At 41.5% G+C, this 18,570-nt stretch overlaps 1 long non-coding RNA gene across 1 annotated transcript; it reads right to left on the reverse strand.

The window, feature by feature from the left end:
- Positions 1 to 396: 396 nt before the first annotated feature.
- Positions 397 to 18,412, reverse strand: LOC144491359 (uncharacterized). The gene is made up of 3 exons (XR_013497434.1): positions 18,304 to 18,412; positions 8,768 to 8,909; positions 397 to 3,059 (listed from the first exon to the last, which is right to left on the reverse strand). It is a non-coding gene; the product is annotated as an uncharacterized LOC144491359 (long non-coding RNA).
- Positions 18,413 to 18,570: the final 158 nt, after the last annotated feature.

The following is an 18,570-nucleotide window of genomic DNA, read 5'->3' on the forward strand; positions in this document are numbered from 1 at the left end:
TGTACCTTTAAGACTTGATTAGTTGTAAGTATTCGCATTCCAACCATTATTCTGTAAATTGAGTTTGTGTCTTTATATGCCCTGTTTGTGAACAGAATTCCCACAAGGCTCCGAAAACTTGTGGCTTTTGCTACCAAATAAACCTGTTGGACTTTAACCTGGTGTTGTTAAACTTCTTACATTGGATGATGTCATGATGAACCTGCAGCAAGCACTTCCCCTCCTGTTTTGGTTCATTCTGCTGGTTGCCTGTTACAGACAGGGATAAGGATAACTTCCCCTCTTAAAATGTGTTTTTGAGAAGAAGTATTTTAATCCCTTGAGCACTTTCACTTTAAAGAACAGGCGTTCTTGCAAGTTTAATTCAAAAGGATAAACATTTATTTCTCACAACATTCAAAAATTGCAACAACACTCATTCTTCACACATACTAGATCTATACACAGACACACAAGAACAGATTATTTCTAAAAAAGTAACATGCACTTAAATTTGAGGATAAAAAAAATCACCCTAATTAGTCCTCAAGATGGAGGTGAAAACTTTGCAGGCCTAAAGGATTCCCTCTTGATACACTGAAGAAAAATGAAGGTTGGCAGTTTCTGGTGATGAAATTGCATTGGTTTACCCCAAACAGCAAATCTTCGCTTTTTTCAGTCAAAGTTAGTACAGCCTCCTGTATTTAAGAACTATACTCTGGCAGATGAACCAAATAAGCCCCAATTCACTGCCTAAGGTGACTTTTCAGGCAGGGCAAAAGATGGCTTTCCTCTAGTCTTCATACCATACACCAACCTACGTGCCTGTTCTCGTGGATTAATAAAGTATTTCGAGGTATTTCATACTGCAAGCCAGTTTCTGTCATGTGATTGCAGGATTGAAGTTTTCCGATGTAGATGCAATAGGTTGATGATTAAGTAATTCACCACACTGTGGAGGGTGTTTGTTATCCCAGCAAAATTCCAGCTATTGTTAGGCTGTGAAATATCTTTATTTGTAATTCCATCTTAAATGGCAACCATGTCATTTTAAATCCTTTCCACTGAAATGGTAAAGGTAGTCAATCAGCATCTTGGAAGGTCACTAGCATTTTAAGTAACTTCTGAGAGATATGTTCTTTCACATCTATCTCTGTCTGTCCAGAAACCTCAAAATATCGCCTCTTTGTGAAGGTATGGTGTTCATATCCCATGCTGCATTTTAAAGGCAAAATGTCCAAATTCCAATACGTTTTATAGGCATATACATGTGACAGTAACATTGCCTCCTGAGAGGCTCCAGCCCTTCTCTTGACAGATGACAAGGAGCTGGAGGTCAAGAGGTCAACCACCTGTAACCAATCTCCTTGCATGGACAGCAGCAGCATAGGATGGCTGACTGACAAGTATGAAAATTGCACTGTTGGATTGGCAGTTAGTAGAGGCTGAATGCCTTTTATTTTGAAAAAGGACAGCAAGTCTGTGCTCCATGGTGCCACTGCCATTCCCCTAAAAAGTTAGGACCAACATGGGTCTCTGTACAATGAAATGAGTTGCCGCAATTCTCTGGTCCCGCTGTGCTCTGCTAACATTTCCCAGCGCTGGATTTCCGGCGTGGAAATCAGTGGGGCGAGCATTTAAATTATATTTAAATATCATTATTAGCGGGTCTGGGACTGAATTCTCCGTGCCCGCTAGCCTCTCCAACCCGCCAGAGTATTTCACTCCAGCGGGGATTACACTAGCTCCCCACTTTTGGGGAACTAGTGGCCCGACCCCACTGGAGTGAAGGGGGCAATGGGGGCTGCTACAGGCAGTTGGGCAGTGGTGTCCACTCGACATGGGCACCCTAGCAGAGCCAGCCTGTGCCCCCTGGATTGTCCAAGGGGCAAAGTGCCCATGCCCAGGGGGCACCTTGGCACTGCCCACTGGGCATTAGGCAGTGTCAAGGGGGTGGGGCCTATTGGGGGCCAAGGGGGTGGGGCACATGGGGGCAGGGCCTAGGGGGCGATTGATTGGGGTGGGGGGCTCCGCTGCCACTCTGCCTTTGGGATCAATCGGGGCAGGAGGGGGGGTCAGCAATCAGGAGCTGCTGAGTGGGGTCTGCCTGCGAGGGTGTCTGCATGCAGGGGAGTGGTGGGGTGATTGGCACTGCGGGGAGGGGGTACTGGAGATCGAGGCCGTCCCAACGGGGAGGGGGGGTTTGAAACTGGCCCGGGAATGGTTAGGGGGGGGGGCGTGATCGGGCTGTGGGGAATTGGAGGGGCAGCACTGCAGAGGTCTCGGGCTGGCGAGCAATCGAGCTGGCCAGCAAACAGGAGGTTGACAGTACAGGGCAACCGCACATGCGCAGAGGCCTGCAGGTTTCAACCCCCCAGGCGGAGATAGGCCCTGTCCTCTGAAATCTATATTCATGCTGGTGGCCTTTGCATTGCACAAAGTGTGGGAGATTCTAGTGTGAACTCCCATGCAAAAAAACAGCATGAATTACTCCAGTTATCTCACAAATTCAATACTTAGAATTTTTGGGGGGAGAATTCCACCCGTTGTGTTTCCTGGCCAAGATTGGTACACAATCTTTTACGAATTCAAAGTAGTTTTTGTACTGAAAAATCCCTTATCCAATAATTTCAACGATGCATATTAAATAACCTAACAAAGTGGAAATTAACACTGCAGATTAAGCAACTTTATATTAAGAGCAGATAATATTCAAAATGTGTTCTGGTAAGAATCATTCATTATCGGCACACTGACTGCAAGCTTTCTGGCAAGCTTTCCAATGCACCAAGTGTTTTGTTATGCCTATCCACCATACTTCTTCTGTAGGCCTTCCCCTCAAGATTCTGTTGAGCTCTCTGCAACAGAATTGTGCACAACCTCTGGTGATCTGGCACCTGCGCTACTCATGTCCAGTGTCTCACCATCTGCAAATCCTGCCTCTAAACTATCCTTTACAGTACATGCAGTGTAAGAATCTGAGCTGATGGTTTTGTGAATGAGTAAAAAATGTGTCTGTCCTTCATCACTGTCATCCTGATCTTCCATCATTGTCTGGTTAGGCTGAAGATCTTGGGTATCTGAAAGGAAAAATGCACAAGGGTAGGGTTATGGTGAGCAGAGGAAAAGTAAGAGGTGTTCACAACACCTGCTGTTTGTAAATTAAAAGCAATTGTGGCATGAGGAAAAAGTGGGATGCAAAGAGGGTTTGGTACGCAGAGACAATAACTTCTGATGGCTTCAGCAACACCACTTGCCGCAAACTCAGTCATGGCCACTCAAATGATGACAAGTACAGTCTCCTATATGGGGTGTCAGGAAAGCTGACATGAAGTCAGATTGAGCATGACCCACAACCTACAATTTCACCACAAACATAATGAATTGCTTAAAAACCTGTTCTTATTAAAGATACAAGAAAATACACTGATCACAAGATGGCTGATAATGCAAAACGATTGCTTTCTGGAAAATTCCTATATGGATTATACAGGCAAGTCTGTCCTGGGGGGTTACATAGAATTTTGCTCCTGTGGAGGTGGCTAAGGCCCACTTCAGACACTTGAAAGGAAGGCATAAAAAATGTAAAGAAGTTGGACCTTTAAATCACTGTTTGTGAAGACAATGGAAACTGCTCCCCAGCCAACAACATCCCATCAGGCATCCAAACCCCATTTCCTGCTGATTTATATCTTAGAATGTGCCCAAAACATAGAAACCTACAGTGCAGAAGGAGGCCATTCGGCCCATCGAGTCTGCACCAACCATAATCCCACCCAGGCCCTATCCCCATACATTTACCCTAGTTAGTCCTCCTGACATTAAGGGACATTGAGCATGATCAATCCACCTAACTTGCACATCTTTAGACTGTGGGAGGAAACCAGAGCACCCGAAAACCCACGCACAAATGGGAAGAATGTGCAAACTCCACACAGAAAGTGACCCAAGCCAGGAATCAAATCCTGGCGCTGTGAAGCAGCAGTGCTAACCACTGTGTCACCATACCGCCCCCTAGGATTAAAGCAAAATGGACTTTAGATGCAAAATAACCTATTTCTCTTCAGGAATATACAGAGAAATGAGTTTAAAACCAGTTCTGAAAACATGCGCTGGCAGAATAGGAGAACAATGACAAAGAAGCAAGGACACCTCTCTTTGAAGACAAGTGTAACAGGAAGAAGCAAGTAACAGGAAGGACAGGCACCCCTGCAGAGACTAGTAGGTCATCTTTCTCTGGAAACAATCAAAGAGTATCTTCTTCAGCAGAGTGCAAAATTGAACCAAGCCAACAAGTGTCTCTAATAGATTGCAAAACTGCTAAAGTCAGTGCCAGAGTTCTACTGTAATCACTTAACTAATGGTTGCAACTTAACATCATCTACACATCATCAACAAGCCAGAGACTTATTTGTATATTTCCTTCAACTTTTATTTCTGATATGTGTGTTTGTGGTGAGTTTTATTATCTTTCCCTCAGATTTAAGTAAACTTAGTCTTTCTTTGGCTCAAGAAACCTGATTGGATTGGCTAAATTTGATAAAAATTAAATACACTTATACTGGAAAAATTATCTACGGAGGAACAAAATTTAGACAGACCTCTGTTGTGACCAACTGGGGAGTCAGCTCATTCCTCCTCACCCAGTCATAACAGGGGGCAAGGATAAGCAACCATGCCAGTGCCCCTTCAGTAAATGATTTTATCTCCAGTTATGCACCATATAATCCTACTAACACATTGTGCAATGCATTTGGGTGATGTGGCTATCAAATAAGTAACAATAACATATGCCAGTACTGAGATATAGATATAAACAACACTGCTCAGAGCTTGAGTGAGGTGGAATTTCTTGACCACTTGTGCGAGGTCATTGAACTTGTTGTGCCACTGTATCCATTCTTGTGCCTTATCTATTTCAAAATATTTTTTGAATGACTTCTAGAACCGGCTGTCGACAAAACACAGCTCCTCTTTAAGGGGCTAAAGGTCGATAAGTCCCCTGCGCCTGATAGATTGCATCCTAGGATATTAAATGAAGTAGCTGCAGAGATAGTAGATGCACTAGTAGTCTTTTCCAAAAATCCCTCATCCTTGTGAGCTCCTGCGAATATAATCCTAAATGACTCAATCTCTCCTCATACATCAACTCCAGCAACCCAGGAATCAGTTTGGTAACCTTTGTGCACTCCGAATATAGCAAGAACATCCTTTCTCTGATAAGGAAACTAAAACTGCACACAGTATTCCAGGTGTGTCCTCACCAAGGCCCTGTATAATTACAGCAAGGCATCCCTGCTTGAATCCTCTTGTCATGAAGGTCAACATAACATGTGCCTTCTTTACCACCTGCTGTATCTGCATGCTTACTTTCAGCAAATGGTGTACAGGGACACCCAGGTCTTGTTGCACATTCACCTTTCTCAATTTATAACCATTCAGATAATAATCTGCCCGTTGTTGCCACCAAAAAGGATAACCTCACATTTATCCACATTATACTGCATCTGCCGTACATTTGCCCACTCAACTTGCCCAAATCACACTGAAGCATCTCTGCATCCTCCTCATAGCTCACCCTTCCACCTAGCTTTATCTGCAAATTTGGAGATACATTTAGTTCCCTCGTCTAAATCATTAATATATATTGTGAATAGCTGTGGTTCTAAAACTGATCCTTGCAGTACCCCATTAGTCACTGCTGCCATTCGGAAAAAGATCCATTTATTCTTATTCTTGGTTTCCTGTCTGCCAACCAGTTTTCTATCCATCTCAATATACTGTCCTCAATTGCATGCACTTTAATTTTCCACACTAATCTTTCATGTGGGACTTTGTCGAAAGCCTTCTGAAATGCCAATTAAACCACATCCTTTGGTTCCCCCTCATTAACTCTGCTAGTTACATCCTCAAAGAATTACAGTAGATTTGTCAAACATGATTTCCCTTTCGTAAATCCCTGCTATCTCTGTCCGATTCTACTACTGTTTTCCACGTGCTCTGCTATACTAATCTTTGGTAATGGTCTCTAGAACTTTCCCCACTACCAACATCAGGCTGATTGGTCTGTAATTCTGTTCTCTCTCTACCATCCTTTTTAAATAGTGGGGTTACATTTGCTACAGAATGGAGGGTTGCTACTGTTCCAGAGTCAATAGAATAGTGGAAATTGACCGCTAATGCATCCACTATTTCTAGGGTCACTTCCTTAAGTACTCTGGGAAATAGTTTATCAGGCCTTGGTGATTTATCAGCCTTCAATCCCATCAATTTCCCCAACACCATTGCTCTACTAATACTAATATCCTTCAGTTCCTCCCAATAATAATTGGAAGGATGCATATTTTTTCTGATAATGTGAAAATTGAAGGCTTAATTGTACACAACGTCTACTCTAGCTGAAACTGTAGAATGGTGTTTGAGATGCTTGGATGCATTTTGTTCCTGCATCACTTTTGTAAATGAGGGGGCTGAGGTGAGAAGTACATCTTTGTTCAGAAAGCCATTTTTACAAAAAAAGTTTTAAAAATTCATTTCTGGGATGTGGGCATCAAGGGCGAGACCACCATTTTATATTGTCCATCCCTAATTGCCCTCAAGGTCATGGCAAGTTGTCTTCCAGAAATACTGCAGTCCATGTGGATAGGTACACCACAATGATGTTATCAAAGGTGTCCAGGATTTTGCCCCAGTGACAGTGACGGGATGGTGATATAATGTCAAGTCAGGATAGCATGTGGCTTGGAGGGGAACTTGCAGGTGGTGGTGGTACCAAAGCATCTGTTGCACCAAAGCATCTGTTGCACTTGTCTTTCGAGGTGGTAGAGGTCGCAGATTTGGAAGTTGCTGTCAAAGGAGCCTTGATGAGTGGCTACAGTGCAAAATGTAGATGGTAAACATGAGTGGATGAGGTGCCAGTCAAGTGGACCGATTTGTCCTGGACAGTGTCAAGTTTTCTTGCTTGAGCTGCACTCATCCAAGCAAGTGGATAGTATTCCATCACGCTCCTGACTTGTAAATGGTTTTAAGTCAGGAGGTACGTTACTCTGCAGGAGTTCTAGCCTCTGACCTGCCCTTGTAGCATAGTATTTAAATAGCTAGTCCAGTCCTGGTCAATGAAAACCCCCCCAGAATGTTGATAGTGGAGTTCTCAGTGATTTTGATTTGATTTAAGTATTGTTTCTTGCATGCTATATAGACAAAGTATACTGATCATAGAGAAGGAAAGGAGAGAGTGCAGAGTGTAGATAGCAATACAATTGAATGTCAAAGGGAAATAATTGGATTCTTTCTTGTTAGAGATGGTCATTGTCTGGTATTTGTGTGGTTTGAATGTTACTTATCACTTATCAGCTCAAACCTGAATATTGCTGCATATGGGCAGAGTACTTCAATTCAAACTGGATATCTATAGAAGTTAGTTAGCAATGCAATGTTTTCTATAGAGGAAAAAGGTATGTGTGCTATTATTTGATAAAACAGGAGTAAATACATTGGGAGTTTGATTCAACCTCCTTGTTGTTAATTTTCACATGCGAGAAACTGTACCAACGCTGCAAAAAAAATAAAAACAGAGGATCATTCTGGGGTATGCAGCATTTTTTACCTAATGATGCTCTATTGCAGATTATATTTGGCAGAATATGGGGTCGGGGTGTTAGAATACTAATTACTGACTGGACAGCTGACTCTCTGAGTGATGCCTTTCTCCTTCTGTCGAAACTAATCAGCAGCCAAATGTTGTCAGAAGAATCAGTAGGCTTCAAATTAACTTTTATTATTAGATAAGTTCTGTCACTATAACAATGCATTTTTATTTCAGTTATGCATAAGAACGATCGATTAAAACCCTCATGATTTTCTTTGAAGTGTCTGTACAGTAGAGGTAGATTAAAATACAATGATACAGTAGAATCTAGAACAATGACAATAAAGTCAGAAAAAATGAATGTACTATTTGCTCTGCATCAGTAGGGAGTGTTTACACAGATGGCAAATAACAACCTTTTGCAGTGTCCATGAATCTGGAGACATGTGCTTTATCGCCATGTTAGTTGTGGATTTATTCATCTACAGCATGAACACTGGGGATTTTATTGGCTGTCAAGTGCAGAAATCCTATACATATTGAAGATACCAACACAATAGAATATTTAAATGACGTATATGCATTTCTTCTTACATTTGATTTAATTATCCTTCTGCTAATTTCCATACAGACAGAATTTGGCTTAGCTGTAAGAAACAAACATTTGGGGGGGTGGGGGTCCAGACCTCAGGTGGAAATAACCTTTTGAAAATCCAGATGAACCACATTTACTGTATTATCACCACCTGGTCTCCCTGCTCAAAAAAATCAATGAGGTTGATCAAGCAAGATTTTCCCTTTATAAACCCATGCTGATTATTACATCATATTCCTAGATTTTTTTTTCTCCTTTAGTCAGGATTCCATTATTTTTCCTGCAACTGAAGCTGATTGGTTTATAATTCGCTGGACATGTTATGTCCCTATTAAAGGAATTACATTAGCTCTCTGCCATAATGAATTATTAAATATGTAATAATGCATCACTTCCATTGATTCTTTTAAAAATGTGGATGAAATCCATCCAGAGCAAAAGCTTTTATTTCGTGACAACTCAGATAGAAATATTACAGTTCTGCTTGTTTTCTTACAGAAAATCATTTCTGCAAGATTCTAGTGAATTGCATAAATGTGTTTAAATTATGCATTCCGCACTTGCAGTTTGCTCACTATGTGCAATTATTAAATCATATTTCTTGCCTTCATTCGTTAGTTCTGATATGAGCAGAACAATTGTATTCAGCCATGGCCTGTAACCTCAAGGCCCTCACTCTACTGTTACCATCAAGCCAAAGGATCAATCCTGGTTCAATGAAGAGTGGAGAGTATGCCAGGAGCAGCACTGAAAAATAAGGTGTCAATCTGGTGAAGCTACAATGAAGGATGACTTGCATGCCAAACAGCAGAAGCAGCATATGATAGAGCTAAGCGATCCCACAATCAACAGATCAGATCAAAGCTCTTGTCACATCCAGCCATGAATTGGGGTGTACAATTAAACTACAAGAGGAGGAGGCTTCACAAATATCCCCATCTTCAGTGATGGGGAAATCGTGCAAAATACAAGGCTGAAGAATTTTCAACCATCCTCAGCCAAAGTGCTGAGTGTTTAATCCATCAGAGCCTCCTTCCAATGTCCCCAGCATTACAGATACTAATCTTCAGCCAATTTGATCCATGCCATATGATATCAAGAAATTGTTGAAGGCACTGACACCATCCCAGTGATTGTACTGAAGACTTGTGCTCCAGAACTAGCTGTGTCCCTAACCAATCTACAACATTGGCATCTTAAAAATCTTGGACTAAAAAACAAAATCAATGAAGTTGGTCAAGCAAGATTTTCCCTTTATAAACCTATGCTGATTATTCATTCCATCATATTCCTAGATTTTTAAAAATGTTCTCCTTTAGTCAGGATTCCATTATTTTTCCTGCAACTGAAGCGGATTGGTTTATAATTCGCTGGACATATTATGTCCCTCATAAAGGAATTACATTAGCTCTCTGCCATAATGAATTATTAAATGTGTAATATTCCAGTGCAGTAACTTCTGCGCTCTTGTTTGGATGAGATGCTAAATAAGGCCCTGTCTATCCTCTTGGATTGCATTATTTTCAAGAGCAGTGGAATTGCTCGACACCTTTAATAACATTGAGTTTCTGCTTGGGTGCAATTTCTAATCAGGTGTACGTTACCCCCATTTGATGACAAAGTTTTTTCTGAATTCCCCATTGAATTTCTTGTGACTATCTTTTTTTGATAGTCACCAAATCTTCCACACAAAAGGAAACATTTTTTGTCCAATCTTCCATAATTTTAAAGACCTTTTTGAAGCCACCTCTCAGCCTTTTTTTCCCCCCAAGAGGATGTGACAAGAGCTTTGAGCTTGAATCCACAATTTTCTGATTCAAAATTGAACTTCAGCTGAACTACAGTTGGCACAGTTATCACAATAACTTAAAACAAACATGGTTAAATTCAGAATTTATATTAAAAATCTGTTTACGGATGGTCCTTTCAGCATTTCTACTTTGCATAATGATACATTTGTTTTGAGCTTTAAGATGTTTACAAATAAAAGAATTGTAGCAAGTTTTACTTTTCTTTTACATTATCCTCTTTGTCACGGGTGGGACATAAGGCCTCAACAATGTTCCTCCATCAGGCCCTCTAGTGCGCTGTGGCTTGTGCTTCGCCCAATGTTATCCCATCTCCTCCAGTTTAACCATCACAGTTCTTCTGTTTTTAGCCTGCCCAACATTTCCTGGCTGGTGTCCATCGAAGAGCAAGAGTCAATATTCACTCTTGGGACATCCTTAGCACGTGTCTAAGCCATCTTACTTGGTGCTATTTGGAATGTTACAGATCTCACATAGGCAACTATTAGCAAGGCATTGACTTTGCAAATTTCCATCTTCATTTACCTCCAGCATTCGGATCCATACAGCGGGACTGACTTTACATTACTAATGTAGAGTCTGACTACATTGTTTGGACTTCTAGATGGCTCAAAGTCTATTAGATATACCTCTAGCTTTATTCGGACAGGCCTGCATATCCTTCTTAGCACAGCTGATCAGATTCCTGAGGCGTGAAGTCCTCAACAAACTGTAGCTCTTCTCCATCAATGTTAATTGGAGGTGCTGCTGGTGGGTTGATGCTCATGCCTTGTGTTTTCTGCTTGTTGATATACAGACCAGTTTGTTTTGCAGACATGCTGAGTCTGTCAGACTTTTCCTGGAGGTGACTGCAGTATCAGCAAAGTAGAGGTCTTCCAAATGTGAAAAAGAGGGTCCACTGAATTCCCCAGGACACCTGATGTTTCACACATCATCCAGTTGATGATGACGAGAGTGAGAGACAGGAATGCAGCCCTGCCAGACTCCATTTCAAAACTCTCAACGTATCAGTGTTCATAGAACTTCCCAATGAGATTGCAATCTTGAACAGAATTCCATAGGCTGAGAATCATCCACAAAGCACTCACAGTGAACACTGTCAAATGTCTTCCTGAAGTCTATAAAGTTGATATAGAATGGTACATTCCAAAGGAGACATTGTTCTATGTTGTTTTGCAGAGCAAATATCTGGTCTTAACATCCTCTGCCCTTAAAGAACCATGCTTGCTCTGGACGAATGTCATCAATGGTATGATCAATCCACTTGAGAATTCTGCAGAAGATTTTGCTAGGGATGAAAAGGAATGTAATTCCTCACCAACCAAGATTTTGTTCTTAAGTCTTGGAGTTGGGCTTGAACTCACATCATCTGACTCAAAACTGAACTTCAACTGAACTATAACTGGCACAGTATCATAGTAAGTTTTATACTTAAATATGGTCAAATTCAGAATTGATATTCAAAACCTCCCTCTAAACTTGCTCACCTATAGTCCTTTCAGAATTTCTACTGTGCACATGAACTTTAAGATAAACATAAAGAATTGTAGCTAGTTTGACCACTTAGAATATGTTACAAAATATAAACAAGGCCTAATTATAAGGTGAAAGTTCCATTTGTTACATGTGGTATTATGTAACCAAAGTAACAAGAATCAATTGAATATTGAAGCCATTATTGCTTTTCAGGAAAGCTTTGCTCAACTGACATTTATTGAAATTAAATGCCTTTGAGCCTGAAGAGTGCTGCAAGTTTGAATATTAACTGAAAACAACATTGTTGCAATATTTCTTTTTCATATTCAGGCTACTACCAGAGGAAGAGAGAGACTGAGGCAAATAGGTTCTGCAGGCAACTTCCTCAACTGCCTAAATGTATAGATTGATTTCACATTACACAAAAGATCTTCCGTTATTTGTTGAAAGTCATCATGGTGCATGCATCCTTTGTAATTTAGCCCTCTCTGGGTTCTTCAAGATGGCTTGTGAATGAGAAGGCATGTTTTCATTTGTCAGGTGGGGAAGGGCCTTGTCAAAGGTTTCAGTTACAGCTCCAGCTGATGTCCTCTGCAGTTGCCATGCAAAACTTCACCATTCAAAAATGTCTGTATTTGAATATACCTGGGGAGTTGGATCCAGCTTCTGTGGAACATTCATTGTGACCAAATGAGTACAAACTAAACTATTGGTTTGACATTGCTTCCCCTAAGAGGCCAGACAAATATGGCAGAAACTTAATGGAGTGGCAATCTCAGTTGGATTGCCAATCAGCTCCTTTTTTCTTACCCAGATTGAGAGCTACAGATTTCACACCCAGACTTCTGACTGGGACCTTGTGCAGTGCAGCTAGTTCCCAAGTCTTTCCAGTACAGGGTAGCAGTCTCAGTGAAAGTGAAGCCACGCCTTATTTTTATAACACTAGTTGCAGTGAGCAAGTTTAAAGGTCCCAGCCACTTTGAGAAGCCAGGGAGAAAGAAGTATGTAAGTGGGTTGTCTGGAGATCATGAGTGTCATAAGGGGGGTTGGGGGAAGTCAGTACTATTAACTACCAAGGATTTAGAACTGGTTTTAATCCTTTAACTTTTTTTGGGTAACTATTTTGCTAAGAAAGTTGGAACAATCCAAAGTCTCCAACTTAACTCAGAGTTTCGGATGGTTCCCATTGTAAGGTAATTACCCATCAAAAGGTAAAACTTTCCGGGCAATTCCGGTGTCTTCCTTGCATGTGGACGGACTTCCAAGGGTCCCACAGCGTATCTTTGGGGGCACCAACTGGATACAGCCCCTGGGGAATGGAAGTTCTATATTTGCTTTCATTTGTTCTAGTGTTTTTCAGTGCAACCTAAAAGGTCAATATTGTAAGAACTGGTTGACTGAGCCTGTGCTATAAAGTCTCATGGGATCAAGGTGATGTTCCTTTCAGGGCGATTTGATCCCTGGGAGAAAGCTGCTGATGCTAGCTGCAACCATAAACTTCACTAATATTTTGCCAAATGAAGACTGTAGGCATGTTAGCTGCATATGGATTTCAGATCTTCAAGCACATTTCAAGCGAGTTCTGAAACTATTGGTAATCTTCTGTTCATGGCACCTCGCCAGTGGAGGCCAATCTCATTAACACTCTCATTCCTTTCAGGTAAGAGAATGTGCTCTGGTGTCTGACTGAAATGAAATGATACAGGGGAAGGGGGAAATCATGAAGATTTTGGTAAAAGAGTGTGGGCAGGATGTTCATCCAAGGACTTGAGGGGAGTTGATCTTTGATTTCTCACCAGCCTGCTTGCCCTGACAAGGAAGAAGTCCCTTCTCTTCATCTTCCACCTAGTAGTCCCTCTATCTCTGCTTCCCATAGATCTGAGAGAAGGGAGGGTTTAAGCAAACAAAGGGTATGCATAACTTCCTTGGGATGAAGGAGGCAGTTATGATCCTTCTGGAGACCATTAACTTTAAAAAAAGCAATTCAAACTTCCACTTAATAGCTGGATAGATAGCACAAGATTTCATATTTTAAGGTTTATTGCAACAGACCAAAAGCACTTAAGTTAACTTCAAAAATAGTGTTTAGTTATGCTTTAAACTACAGAACTTAAAACTACCATCAAGTATTCTTGAAATAGACATTCAATTTTCCCAATACAAAAATGATTCGTAGCTCTGAAAGGTTTACTTCCAATCTTTTCCTTTCCCACCTTGCGCACTCTGTAAAACTGACCTGATCCTGAACTCTGCCATCCATATCCTAATTTGCACCAGTCCTGTTTGCCCATCACCCGCTGTGCTCACTGACTTACACTAGTTTCCAAATGTCTCATTTTTAAAATTCTCATGCTTCAAATTCCTCCTCCCCATCTCTGCAACTTTCTCCAGCCATATAATGCTCTTGGACCTCTGTGCTCCTCCAATTTTGGTCTCTTCTACCCGATCTTACTATGCCTTCAGCTGCCTGGGCCCCAAGTTCTGGTATTTCCTCCCTAACACAATAGTCCTTTGAGTGCTCAATAAACTACCTCTGGCAAAGCAGGTGGCCCAGCGTTCTGATATTTCCTTATGTGGTTTGATAATTACTTCTATCCACATGACTGGCCACTTTGTTGGTGTTTGCTCCCACACAGACCCAGCAGTTTGTATTTCCTTTGGAGGAGGATTTGGAGATTACTGTCACTACAATTGTGAGCTTTTCCCAATTACTATGCTCTTGTCCCTTTTTTGGCCATCTGTTTGTGCCAAGCCCACCAATGGATAAAAATAAGACCCATTTCTTGCAGTTGCCTTGACAGCAAGTGAACTTAGTGATCCAAATGTTTTCTCCCGAGCCTGCTGCTGCCACCTTCAGCCAAATTTGGCTTTTTAAAGGCTGCACTCTAATTAAAAGGATAAATAGTTCAAAGGAATCGTTGGGCTCTGGGATATGGGTTGGGGAATGGGACTATTTGGAGACCTTTTTTAAAGAAAATGGCAATGACACAATCTATTTCTATAATAAATTCAAGCTGCACAAAGTTGATTCTCTATCATTTAAGGTTGCATTTGCACCCCCCACCCACCTCAATTCCCCTCTACATCCTGACTAGAATTGCTAAGTCTGGAGATGTAGTTACATCATACTGTTCTGTCATAGTGACTTTGCTGCACTAGGAAATCCTTAAACATGAAAAATGTAAGCATGTTTGATTGCTTCAAATAGCAATTCACTTTGCCCACTCCCTCATGCAATTTTTCTCCAAGTATGTCTTTTTGAAGGATACTATTGAATATATATCCAGCACATTCAGCCTGTGCATTCCAAATCCTAACCACTGTGCCCTCTGGTCAGCAGCCAATTTAAGCTACTGAAAACAGTTTCTCTTCATTTTACCTCTTCTATGCCCTCCCTAAAACAATACCCAAATCAGGCAATATTCCAATTGGGGCCAGCCAGTGTTCTATAGGTTTAGCATGACTTGCTCACTTCATTACTCTATGCCTTTATTCATGAAGGCCACATGCTTTATTAATGGCTCAGTGCAAAAAGCATACCACTATCTCCCTACAGTCCACAAAAACAGCCATTAATACAACGGATTTCTATTTCATAGCCAACTTTGTTACTGCTACCACTGTCTTCTTTATCCCATGGACTTCAATTTTGCTAACAATTCAAACAGTGCTTTAATTCTTAACCCAATGAGCGTATTCACTTTTAATAACTATCAGCTGATGGCCATTTGGCAGATTCTAAAACAAGTTTGTGGGATCAAGGGTCACGCAAGACTTCAGCACATAATCAAGACTGACATTCACTACAGTATTGTGGGAATACCAACTAGATCCTCATTGGTAGGAGGGGAAAAAAATCAGATGGGGGGGTGGAGAGAGACAGGGCACTACATTTATAAAATAATCCACTTGGGGAATATTTCACTTTCCAAAAACAGTTTTTTTTAAAAACCGGAGCAAAACGTCTTCAACATCCAAGTAGGTTTTTGTTCTTGCCTGACTTCCAATGGGGATTGAACTAAAACTATCCAGTTAGAATCCAGTGTTAATGTAAGCCTTACTTGTGACTAATAAGTAAACTTTACTTTAACACATACATGCAAAGGAGTGGATACTTTCCTTTTATTATCTCCAATACAGACTCACATTGGAGATAAAAGGGTAGTGTTCTGGCCCAGCTAATGGCTGACAAAATGTTGTCATGCGTCCTACAATGAAAAAGTGTTTGCACAGAAGTTGAAAAGATACGGGAACAAAAAAGTTACCAATCACCAATACGTCACTGCAAACAAACTTTTCAGAACATTTTATTTCCAGGTATGCATGTTGTATTTTGTGGTGTTCTTTTCATAGTCTAACACTTGCATTCAGTAATTCAAAAATACCATCATCCAAGTAGAATAAAACGATGAGAACGTAACAGCAGCGGCTATGACACAGAAGTTTAATTTAATAGCTATCAAGTGGTACTTAATGCCTTGCGTCACAGAGTATAAGAAACCTTAACCTGTGTTTTGGTAGTCTCAATGTTCTCTTCATGATTTACCTACCCAGTGTCCGCAATGATTTCCTCTGGCTGCTCCAGTTACTTCCCACAGTCCAATATGCAGATTAGGTGGATTGGCTATGCTAAATTGTCCTAGTGTCCAAAGGTGTGTAGCTTAGATGGATTAGCTATGGAAAATGCATGGAGTTACAGGGACAGTGTTTGTAAACAGAACTCCCACCTATCTGACGAAGGAGCAGCGCTCCGAAAGCTAGTGGCTTTTGCTACCAAATAAACCTGTTGGACTTTAACCTGGTGTTGTGAGACTTCTTACTGTGGTTACAGGGATAGGGCAGGGGATGTGGACCTGGGTGAGATGCTCTTTGAGATTCGGTGCAGACCCAATGGGCTGAATGGTCTGCTTCCGAACTGTGGGATTCTATGATTCTACCTATCTTTGTATCATCAGCAAATTTGGCAATAATCCCTTCATCCAAATCATTTATATCAAGTTGAGGTCCCAGCACTGACCACTATCCCTTGTTACATTTTACTAACCTGAAAAAAAAATCTATTTAAACCATATTTTCCCTCCTGTGAGCCAGCTAATCTTCTATCCGTGTCAATTTGTTACCCTCTATAACATAGGCTTTTATTTTCCACAATTACCTTTGATGTGGCACTTTACCAAATGCCTTGTGAAAATATCAGTACATCCACTGGTTCCCCTTTATTTACAGCACAGGTTACTTCCTCAAAAAACTCCAATAAGCTGGCTAAACAGGATTTCCCCTTCACAAAACCATGTTGAATATGCCGAATTATCCTGAACTTACCCAAGTGTCCTGCTACAACTTCTTGAACAATAGCTTCTAACATTTCCCAGCAACAGGCATAAGGCTAACTGGCTTGTAGGTTTCCACTTTCTGCCTCCCTCCCTTTTTGAACAGAGTTACATTTGGTATCTTCCAATCGAATGGGACCATTCCCAAATTGAGCGCTTCAGAAAATTAAAACCAATGCATTATTTTATTAGACACTTTTCAACCCTTGGATAAAATTCATCAGGGCACAGATGCACATCAGCCTGCAGCTCCAACAATGTACTCAGTACCACTTCTCTGGTAATAGTAATTTTGCTGAGTTCCTCCCACCCTTCCATTTCCTAGAATATAGCTGCTTGAGATGTTACATGTATCCTCTATAGCAGCTTAGCAATGGATGCCAATGCTGAAAACAACCCTACTCCTGGCAGTTTCATGTGCAGCACTTGCAGCAGGACCTGTGTATCAAGGGATGGCCTCCCCAGCCATCAAAGGTCCACCACGTGAAGACAGACACTCAATCCAAAATGAACTTGCTGGCTGCATATGTCTACCATCTTGCATAGATAAAGAAGTCATACACCTAGAGTTCTATGATACTGCTTATAGCTACCTTATCAAATATAAATTCTACAGTGAGGGGCAGAATGAGCATCCAGTTCAGTGTGAGGGGCAAACTGACCAATTTTAAAGGAGATTGTGGACTTGGAGACTTAGATGTCTACCCCCAAAGCTGCCATCACATCAGTTGCTTGCTACACAAATATCTGTTAATTGGGAAGACATTTCCAAATAAGTCAATAAAATAGGGCAGATCACTATTCCAGTATTAAGGCATAGACGGTACTGCTTACACAATGTTACCAGGATCGTGAAAAGGCACTAGGTACCTGTCCTACGTGGAGTGTTTTCAGTTACAAAAAGGGAGAATTACTTGTCTCAAATATCCTGAGAAATAGATAGATTTAAGTGAAGTATGGTTGAATTACTATTCTCTCATGAATACAGTTCCATCATTAGTTGTGTCACTCTTTCAAAATATTTTGTTAACTATAATACCCCTAACAAACAGATTTTGTTTAGGGCCTGTTCGTGTTGTCGTTCAAAAGAATAACTCACCAGGTCATAATTGTTTTGTTGCACACAGAGGGTAGGCTATGGACAGAAAGACGCTTATACTCTAAGTGGAGGTACATAAGGACTGCCGTGGAAGTGAGCGAGAAAAAATTAAAGGGTAATCGTGTTTTTTTCCCTCCAAATTCTGTATTTCACACGCGTTTTTGTGTTGTGCGTTGTGAAGACGAATGTTCGCAATTTGCAGCGAATACTGCCATCCCTCCCCAGCTGCCGCCATTACACACCCTTTCCTCCTCTCGCCGAGGCGGCGGCTCATGGCGGCGGCTCTTCAGCCACAAATGGCCAGCTCCCTAGCGCTGCGTGATTAAAAACAATCTAAAACAACCAACAACGAGAAAAGCGACAGGACACGCTTCCTACAGATAAATCTCGGTTGTCTTCAAGCTTTCACAAAATAAGCTAACGCCTACCATGTCCTCGCCTCTCTTTCTTTCATGTTTGTTTTTTTTTCCCCCCTATAAAAAAGCAGCCGGATCACCAGCGCCGCCCCAATGACCGCCGATCCTTCCTTTTATAGACGGTTCCAGAGCTCAACGTCATGACGCGCCCATCCTCGTGATCGCACTGCGTGCGCGCGAGGGAAAGAATGCGCGGGCGCGATACGCGCCGCCGCCCCCCTCCTCACCCCGCCCTCCCTCCCCGAACCCAACCCAGCAGCGCGCGCATCGCGCCGCCCC

Source organism: Mustelus asterias, chromosome 3, assembly GCF_964213995.1.
Source record: "Mustelus asterias chromosome 3, sMusAst1.hap1.1, whole genome shotgun sequence".
Lineage (NCBI taxonomy): Eukaryota > Metazoa > Chordata > Chondrichthyes > Carcharhiniformes > Triakidae > Mustelus > Mustelus asterias.